Below are 9,016 nucleotides of genomic sequence, written 5' to 3'. Positions count from 1 at the left end.
TGACATAGTTGCTTGCTCTTTCTACGATCTGGTGTGGCGATGACATAGCTGACATCACTGAGTTTCTTCTCCACGAAATAAGGGCCACTAAACTTGACTTGAAGAGGTTGCCCATGAACTGGTAGCAGAATCAAAACCTGATCTCCTGGCTGAAAGTGGTGTAACCTGGACTTCTTGTCATACCAAGTCTTCATCTTCTCCTGAGCAGCTCCTAAATTCTCTCTCGCCAGCTGTAAAGCAGTGGACAGCCGTTCTTTGAACTTCATCACATACTCCAGCAGGTTGACGTCATCTTCCTCCGACAGCCAGCATTCCTTGAGTAACTTAAGGGGTCCTCTTACTTCATGGCCAAACAGTAGTTCAAAAGGTGAGAAGCCCAGTGATTCATTTGGAGATTCTCTTGCAGCAAACACAACGAATGGAAGACCTTTATCCCAGTCTTTCTGATGTTCCAAACAGTATTTCTTGAGCATCGATTTGAGTGTTTGATGATATCTCTCCAACGCTCCTTGGGTCTGGGGATGGTAAGCTGAAGACGTGATCTGGGTGATGCCCAACTCTTTCAGAGACTGCTTGAAAACGTTTGACATGAAATTACTTCCCCGGTCTGACTGTACCTCCTTAGGCAGACCAAACTTTGTGAAGAACCCCAGCATTTCCTTAACCACGTTCTTTGCTGAGATGTTTCTAAGTGGAATGGCTTCAGGATAACGAGTAGCCATGTCAATCATGGTCAACACATAAGAAAATCCTGAAGAAATCTTAGGAAGAGGGCCCACAATATCCACCAACACACGGGTGAAAGGCGCCTCAAAAGGAGGAATGGGAACTAGAGGTGCAACCTTTTCGGTCTGATTACACTTCCCCACAACTTGACAGGTGTGACAAGACTTACAATACCAGGAAACATCCCTGAAGATACCTGGCCAGTAGAAGTGTTTCAAAATGCGTGCCACAGTCTTCCTCACTCCAAGGTGTCCTGCCAAACTGGAATCATGAGCCACTCTAATGATATCCTGCCTACAAACACGAGGGATGACAACTTGATGTACAACCTCCCATTCACAGTCGGCTGATGCTGTTGGGGGTCTCCACTTCCTCATAAGTACTCCTGACTTTACATAATAACAAGTAGAAGCACCGGCTGACTCTTCTTCACTGTAAGCAGAGTTAGCTAGACCTTTCAACTCAGGGTCAGCAACCTGCAACTCAACCAACTCTTGACGAGACAAATTATCAACACTACGGGGTACTGCCTCATCTGGTGAGTGGTCCAAATTAGCAAGAAAAGTGTCAGCTAGGATAACATCATCATCATCATTATCCTCTAAATCACCAGTAACTTTAGACTTAGCCCTAGTGACAGCACATGCAGGGAACACATCAGGGACATCACAATCCTGGGACGCAGCCACTGGCTCACTAGACAACTGAGGAGCTGGACACACTTGACTTCCACCAATATCATTTCCAAGTAAGAAAGTTACACCTGACATTGGGAGTGTCTCAACCAACCCAACCATAATAGAACCATTAACAAAACCAGACTCTAAATTCACTCTGCACAGAGGGACAGAGAAGTAATTATTCCCTACACCTTGTAAGATTACAGTTTCATCAGAGGAATTAACATTAGAGCCTAGAACACTGGTCAGCATAAGGGATTGGCAAGCACCTGTATCACGATATATTTTAACTGATTTCCTGTCATTACTGTCCAGAGGACTGACAAAACCATCAGACAGGAAATTAGCACATGAACTCTTGAGAGTGTCACCCACGTTACTGCTCAAAAGAGGAGCTCCAGCATGAGAATTTAAGTTACCCCTCAAAGCAGGTTCAGTTAACTCAGTTAAAGAATTCTGGGAACTCTCAAGAGTGGACACTAGACCAATTGACTGAATATTTAAAGACTCCTTTTTGTTCACATCACGCTGTCTCCTGAAACATCTCTCCGTAGTATGACCAAGCTTACTACAATAAGTACATTTACTTTTCTGAAATCTAGAGGTGAAGCTGGTATTTACTTCCTGAGAAACATCATCTTTATTCTCTTTCCTGTTACCTGTACTCTGAGTAGAGGCAACGTACTTACTCTCAGCTTTCCCTTTTTCTCTAGAATATCTCTTGTGAGTGAGAACATACTCATCAGCTAAAACTGCAGCATCAGACAAATTATCTATTCTTTTCTCATCAAGATATTGGCTTACATCTTTATAAATACACCTTTTGAAATCCTCCAGCAAAATCATCTGCTTAAATTTACCAAAAACAGAATCCACATTCTTAGAATTTAACCACTGCTCTAACAGATCTTCTTTGATTTTTGCATACTCAACATGGGATTGCTTATCTTGCTTGTAAGTTGTCCTAAATTTTACTCTATAGGCTTCAGGAACAAGCTCATAGGCCTTAAGAATCAAGCTCTTAACTACATCATAATTATCAGACTGATCCTGAGGCAAAGATGCATAAGTTACTTGAGCTTTACCGGTGAGAACAGTTTGAAGGAGTACTGGCCAATACTCCTTAGGCCAATTAAAACCTGTAGCTACCCTCTCAAACAACTGAAAATACTTTGTTAAATCAGATTCATTAAAAGGAGGGACAAGTTTAACATTTTTAGCCACATCAAAATCATCAGAGCTAGATGATCCAGTTCCACCTTGTTTCATGCGATACTCATGGTCTGCCTGAATCCTGGCAAGTTCAACTTGTGCCTGAGCCTGTATTTGTGCCTCCTGAATCCGAACCTGAGATTCCGCCTCCTTAGCCTGAGACTCAGCCTCCTTGGCACGTGCTTGAAATTCAGCCTCCTTAATACGAGCCTGAGACTCCGCCTCCTTAGCATTTGCCTGAAATTCAGCTTCTTTAGCACGAGCCTCCTGCAGAGCTAGCTGTAACTTAGCTAATTCAATCTGCGTTTGCTCATTTGGAGGAGTTACATTAAACAAGCTTTTATTAATCATGCCAACAATTTGATCCTTAGAATGATGAGAGTGAACTGCAATTCCCAATTGTTGAGCAACAAGCTTAAGTTCATTCTTAGTTCTGTTTTCTATATCACACACTGTTTGCACATTTGACAAAAAATCTTTGGCTTCATCAAGTGTAGTAATAGTAGCCATCATGAATATATCACAGTCACAAAATATCAAACAATATCCTTATGATAATATCCTGAATATCCTGATAAGAGGTCGCCAAATTTATGTTACGGAACAGAGAAAGATAACGTACACTTTCAGTGAGTATGCTAAAAATCACTACTGTCCCGTAAAGTTCCAGGTTCAAAACAAAAGTTAGGTAAAATTACAAGTTAAAGTTTAATGCTCAAACTAACAACAAAACATTCAGGGCTCATAAGGATAATGTAATGGCAAAAACAGGTTAAATATATGGTTAACTGCAATAGCCTCTATTAACACGAAATTAGCAAGAGTAAATTTATCTAAGTCAGCCCTGATAAAATGAGATACCAGATAATACTCAGTGAATGCCAGATAAATTATTACAGATACAAACTATTATCAAAAATGACTGACATAAAGATCCATACATGAATTACAAAAACTTCACTAAGCCTACAAATTAAACTTATGCTATACAGTACAAGAAAAAAATGCAACAGTTATACTCAAATTACACACAGCTGCTAGATGTTTGGAGATTTCTTGAACACTCACAATAATAATATCTGTACAGGGGAGGACAGAGATGTGAACAAAATGAGGAGCAGATCTAAGTGGCAATGAAGCAGAGACTGAGCTCATTATATAGGGGCCAGCAGAGCCTGATACAACTTGTAAGAGGGACGCGCAAATGAAGCCATGGGGACAAAGAGCTGATAATCCCGCTCTAACCAATAGAGAGAACGACTTACTCTACTATAACGGTAGAAGGGGGGAACTGAGGCAGAACACGCTCGTGATCAAACATGCAGCATACTGAGCGTTAAAATTACACAAAGGATGATGAAATCATAGGCTATGTAACAATATATATATATATATATATATATATATATATATATATATATATATATATATATATATATATATGTGTGTGTGTGTGTGTGTGTGTGTGTGTATCATCATCAGCATCATCATCAGCCATTTGAGTATCTACTGCAGGACCGGCCTATTGCGACCGGATTCGAGACGATACAGCCAAAATATCTCTACCAAGTGGCTTAGGTTGTCTGGTCGAGATTGTATGTAGCGTGAGAAGTGCTTATAAGTGTAATTGTAGTGTTGGAGTGGCTTTGGATGTGTGTGTAGTCTGTGAACCAAGTGTAATCGGCCCGCGCAAGTAGACTGGGTGCAAGCATACTTTATAGTATGCGACACTGGTTAAACCACAGCACTCCTTGTGTCCGCCAATGCAGTTCGTGCCCGGGTGAACACTCTCTCTCTCTCTCTCTCTCTCTCTCTCTCTCTCTCTCTCTCTCTCTCTCTCTCTCTCTATATATATATATATATATATATATATATATATATATATATATATATATATTACACTGAAAGGGTTATAAAATAGCTATCAGCCCCTTCATTACTAATAATCGTTCAAAGCCTTAAATTTAACACTTCAACACCAATGACGTATTTCATTATTTTTGTCTTGTTTCCTCCACGCGATTTTGTACAAGTTAGGGATGACTTCTCGTACAGAAGGAACGAATGTAAATTAAAGCTAACAGTGTCCGTTTAAAAAAGTTTATCCTAATCTGAACAATATCATCCTACAGTAGCAAGAAGAGATTATACTTCATCGTAACGAAGGGGTTCAAACGACCGTGTGATGACAACTTGATAAAAATGAAAAAAGACGTCATCGCACTGAAGGGGTTAATGCACAGACGTCCAACCTGAGTAAAATCGTTTGGTATTAGCCAGAGTGAAACTGAGCAGCATAGCCTCTGGCCCCTGCGCTTCTGGTGAGGCAAAAACGACTGGATGATACAGATAAATAGTTACAGCAAGAATATGAAAGAATAAAAGAAGAAGAAAGACAGACAGACAGATAAAGAGACAGACAGAAACTATTAAAATGCATCACGTCCTCATAGGATAACTGAAGAATGCCCTTAACTCCTTTATTCCGATGGGTTACTTTTAGATCTCGACGCCATGTGTGGAGACCTATTGTGCTTACTCGGTTTTTTTATTTTTATTTTATCCGATGGTCTCGTCTTGGCGTAATTCGTTTATTTCTTCACCAATGCGCTTCAAACTTAGTGGAGTTGTTCCCTAGGCATACAGTATATCCACAGACAAAAAAATTGTTAACTCATTTATTAAGCCTTTTTGAAAGGAATATATTGGGTCAAAAGTCAAACTCAATAAAGACACAGAGTTAAGGTCCTATGTTCTTGCACGTTAATTATCTGGGGATTTTGCAAAGAAGCCTGTCAGCGAATTGCTAATGTTTGCAAATGTAATTCATATTGTTCGTGTCAACTTCTGACCACTTTATTTAGCTTATGATGGACTTTTCGACCTGGAGGGACCAGATGGAGACCTAATAAACTCCTTTAGTACTACAGGCTTTTCTAGAGTTAAATAAACTCGCCTTGTAGCAGTGAGAATGAAAGAAAAATGTCGCCCACGGTTTAAAGAAGCTAACTCCTACAGTGCCATGGCAAATTTCACTATATGATTCTTGCTTTCATGACGATTTATTATACAGTATAGAGAGGACTTTTTATAGCACATGTGACAACCATTGCATGCCGGAAAGCCACTCATGCCATATTTAAACTCCTTGCTATAAATACTCTCTCTCTCTCTCTCTCTCTCTCTCTCTCTGTCCCCTAGCCTTTTTTTTCCCTCTCTTTCTTAATATCTCTTACTCCTTTATTCCTGCATTAATCCCCTCCCCACTCGTCGCCACTCTCCCTCTCTCTTCTCCACTCCTCTTTCATTAGCCGCCTGACACTATCCACAGTTCATTGCTTCTTCCAAAATCCATTTCAGGTGCAGGAGGTCATCACCCCATTGCCATAAATAGTGACGTTCAGGCTCTCTCCTTATATCCACTGAACTTACGAGCCTCGTTGTAATCTCATCACACGCCCCGAGTCGTATTTTAAGTTGCTTTGACTATTTCGTTACATCTCTTTCCTAGCGATTTCTTCTACACATTTCACCTCAGGATACAACGAAACAGAAAGCACATAAATACCATACAAAGGGATGTAAACGTATAATCTGCAAAACAAATCACTAAGGAATGAGTACTAAAAGTTCTCCAATGCCACTTAGAATATGACCCTCAGTGTCTGAAATCAGACAGACAGACAGATGCAAAAGTAACTGCACTTATCTAACCCCTTCATTCGGGTGACAAATCCTTTATATTATTCGTCATACCATCAGACAATTTTATTTCGCTTAGGACAGTGAGGACTTTAATGAAGCCTGTACCAAGCCTTCCCAGTGCGAAAAATCAATCCTAAGCTAAGTGAAGTCTTGAAATGGCAGTAAGAATATTATTTTAATGTGTCTTCTTACTGAGGTGGTCCGCAGCTCAGTTCATTTTGAGCCACGATAAGTCATTGTTAACTTGGTCATCTTGCTCCGTGGTTGTGCTTGGAACCTAGGACAATGGTTATCACCCTGAGGTACTGTCATGTACCCCAGAGGCTGCACGGATCTCGGGTTGGAGGTACACAAACCTACTTCAAAAATGTGTAAACATTTAATTCATGTACCTATTTTATCCTTTTCTCTGCCTATTAAAGCTAAGAAAAAGAGTAATGAAGTCCCTTACCCATCTCATGAGTGTTCATGGAAAGTATTGATCCGGGTAACTTACATCTCTATGTCCTGATTAAAATCGTGCATTGTGAGTGTGGTGGACAGCTGTCATGGAGGGTATACTACCATCCAGTCTGTGACAAAAGTCTCGCCCCAAATTCAAGAATACAAGATTGGCTGTCAGCTGGATATAAGTATCAAGCGAAATCCCATGCCACGGGACTTAAACAGTATCAAATTTAGCAGTGTTCATTGCCATCACATATATCACACCATTTTCGTCACTGCTATACGGATTATTTTTTTTTATCTAGCTGCCCAATACATTTTAAGCGTTTTTGAGAATGGTTTAACTGCTAATATGAATTAAGGTTACAAAGACTGACTCTGGGTTTAGTTCTGGAATGCCGATGAAACTGAAGGTACACAACTGGGCAGGGTAGTGTAGAAATACCCGGTTGCACACGATACCAACATGGTTGAGAACTAATGGTGTAGGGGAAGACTGGGTCTTCAGAAAGAAATGTGAACTTGGATTTGTGCCTGTCGACTTACAGGACGGTCATACAGGCAATCATGCAAGTTTCGTGAAGTCCTAGTCTTCCCCAAGGATCGAGAACATGGCCTGTAGCAGTTGATGGTGCATCTAGGATACCACCAGTTATGCTGGGTGGGCGAGGACGAGAAACAAGCTATGCCTATTTGTCTGACCAGACACAAAAGTAATGAGGAGGTGCTAGAGAGCCCCCCAAACCAGTGAGGTACAGGTCGCTTCCACGGATGATTTATTTGCATCTCAACGACATTATCTCCCCAACACAGTAAGTTGCTTCGGGGAGATTCGGAGCTCACAAGGGATTTCATGGAAAGGGTTCCATGACTGTTCGCCAACATTATCCCTGGAGGTGACTGTACAAGAGAAAACAGAAGAGTGATGACGATTTCGTTGGTGAGCATCGTGACAAACGGAAATGGAAACAGAGAAGTGATGGTTTCATTGTATATTTACCCTTTCAATCCTGTGACGTCTTTCGTTTGTTTTCTTGTTTGTTTGTTTTTTGCCTCCAAACTTTTTGTTTCTTTTTTTACTAAGCACATCTAATTACACATCTGATTAATCTTTCACTTACTGGCTACATTCCCTCATTCAGGGCATTCAGGGGCACGAATGGAAGCATAGTCCGTTGTAATAACTTGGCGACAAAATCCTCCACTCCATTACGAATCCATTTCCCGTGTGCTGGTCATTTTAACATCCATTTTTAGGGATTCATTATCACTCAATGTGTGTTTCTCTTCCTGTTTGCCGCAGCTCCGTATTAAAAGCAATTTAATTTACTCATATTCGCGTCATGTCGACTACGTTATTCCAACTAGCACCATACGATTCTGCTTAGCCTACAGGGAGTTACTAGAGACTGAGTGAGTTTTAACTGGTATCAATAACCAACTCACATTCAGAATAATTTCACTATTAAACTTCAGCTAACATCAAACAACATCAAACCATTTCATTGAGCTGATAGTTGACCTGCTGTGCGACAACACCCATTGTGAGGTCTTTATTTGTCATTAAATGTTTGTATCTCTTATCGCATACAATGGCTTGCCAGTAGAAACACTAACTGAAACCCAACACGAAGGATCAGTCAGACAGTGCATCAAGCGCGCTAAGTAGCTGGTATTAGGGCCGAATATTTTACTTTCCCCTGTGAGCTTCGCCTTCGATAGATTACTCCCAGATCTGAAATACTTCATTCTTACCTAACCCCTAACCCTGACACCAGCTTTGGCTCAATTAGCTTAAAACTGTTTGAGCTAATAACCCACTTACCTTGACCTCTGACATTTCCCATTGACCTTTATCTTTGACTGACTCTTCTCCAATTCTTATATCCTGATGTTTGCTTCATCCAGAACCCTCCCATAAGGATTATTCTATACCGGATAAAAACCGCTTAAGCTGATCTTGGGTTGTGACCATGACCGCTGCCTTAATGTTCTACAAAACAGTTGGTCAATCTCTTGAGTCATCTCAACTCATCCATTATGTCTGATCTGAATCAGATTAAAACTGTTTTAACTATTTTGTTCCCACAGAGGTACACAAACTGAAATTTGAGCTTGTCCAGTGGCCTTAAGCTTTAAACAATTGCTCGCAGAGTTGAATCCCTTCGTTCTCTCTCACCCTTAACCTTCTGCTAGAATGGTTTGAAGTCAGATTTAAACTGAGTTTACCTCTCCCTCTGGCATTA

This window comes from Coenobita brevimanus, chromosome 5 (genome assembly GCF_032717465.1).
Source record: "Coenobita brevimanus isolate Jiangsu-jjx chromosome 5, ASM3271746v2, whole genome shotgun sequence".
NCBI lineage: Eukaryota > Metazoa > Arthropoda > Malacostraca > Decapoda > Coenobitidae > Coenobita > Coenobita brevimanus.
The sequence above is the reverse complement of the archived record's forward strand: the minus strand, read 5'-3'. Positions refer to the sequence as shown.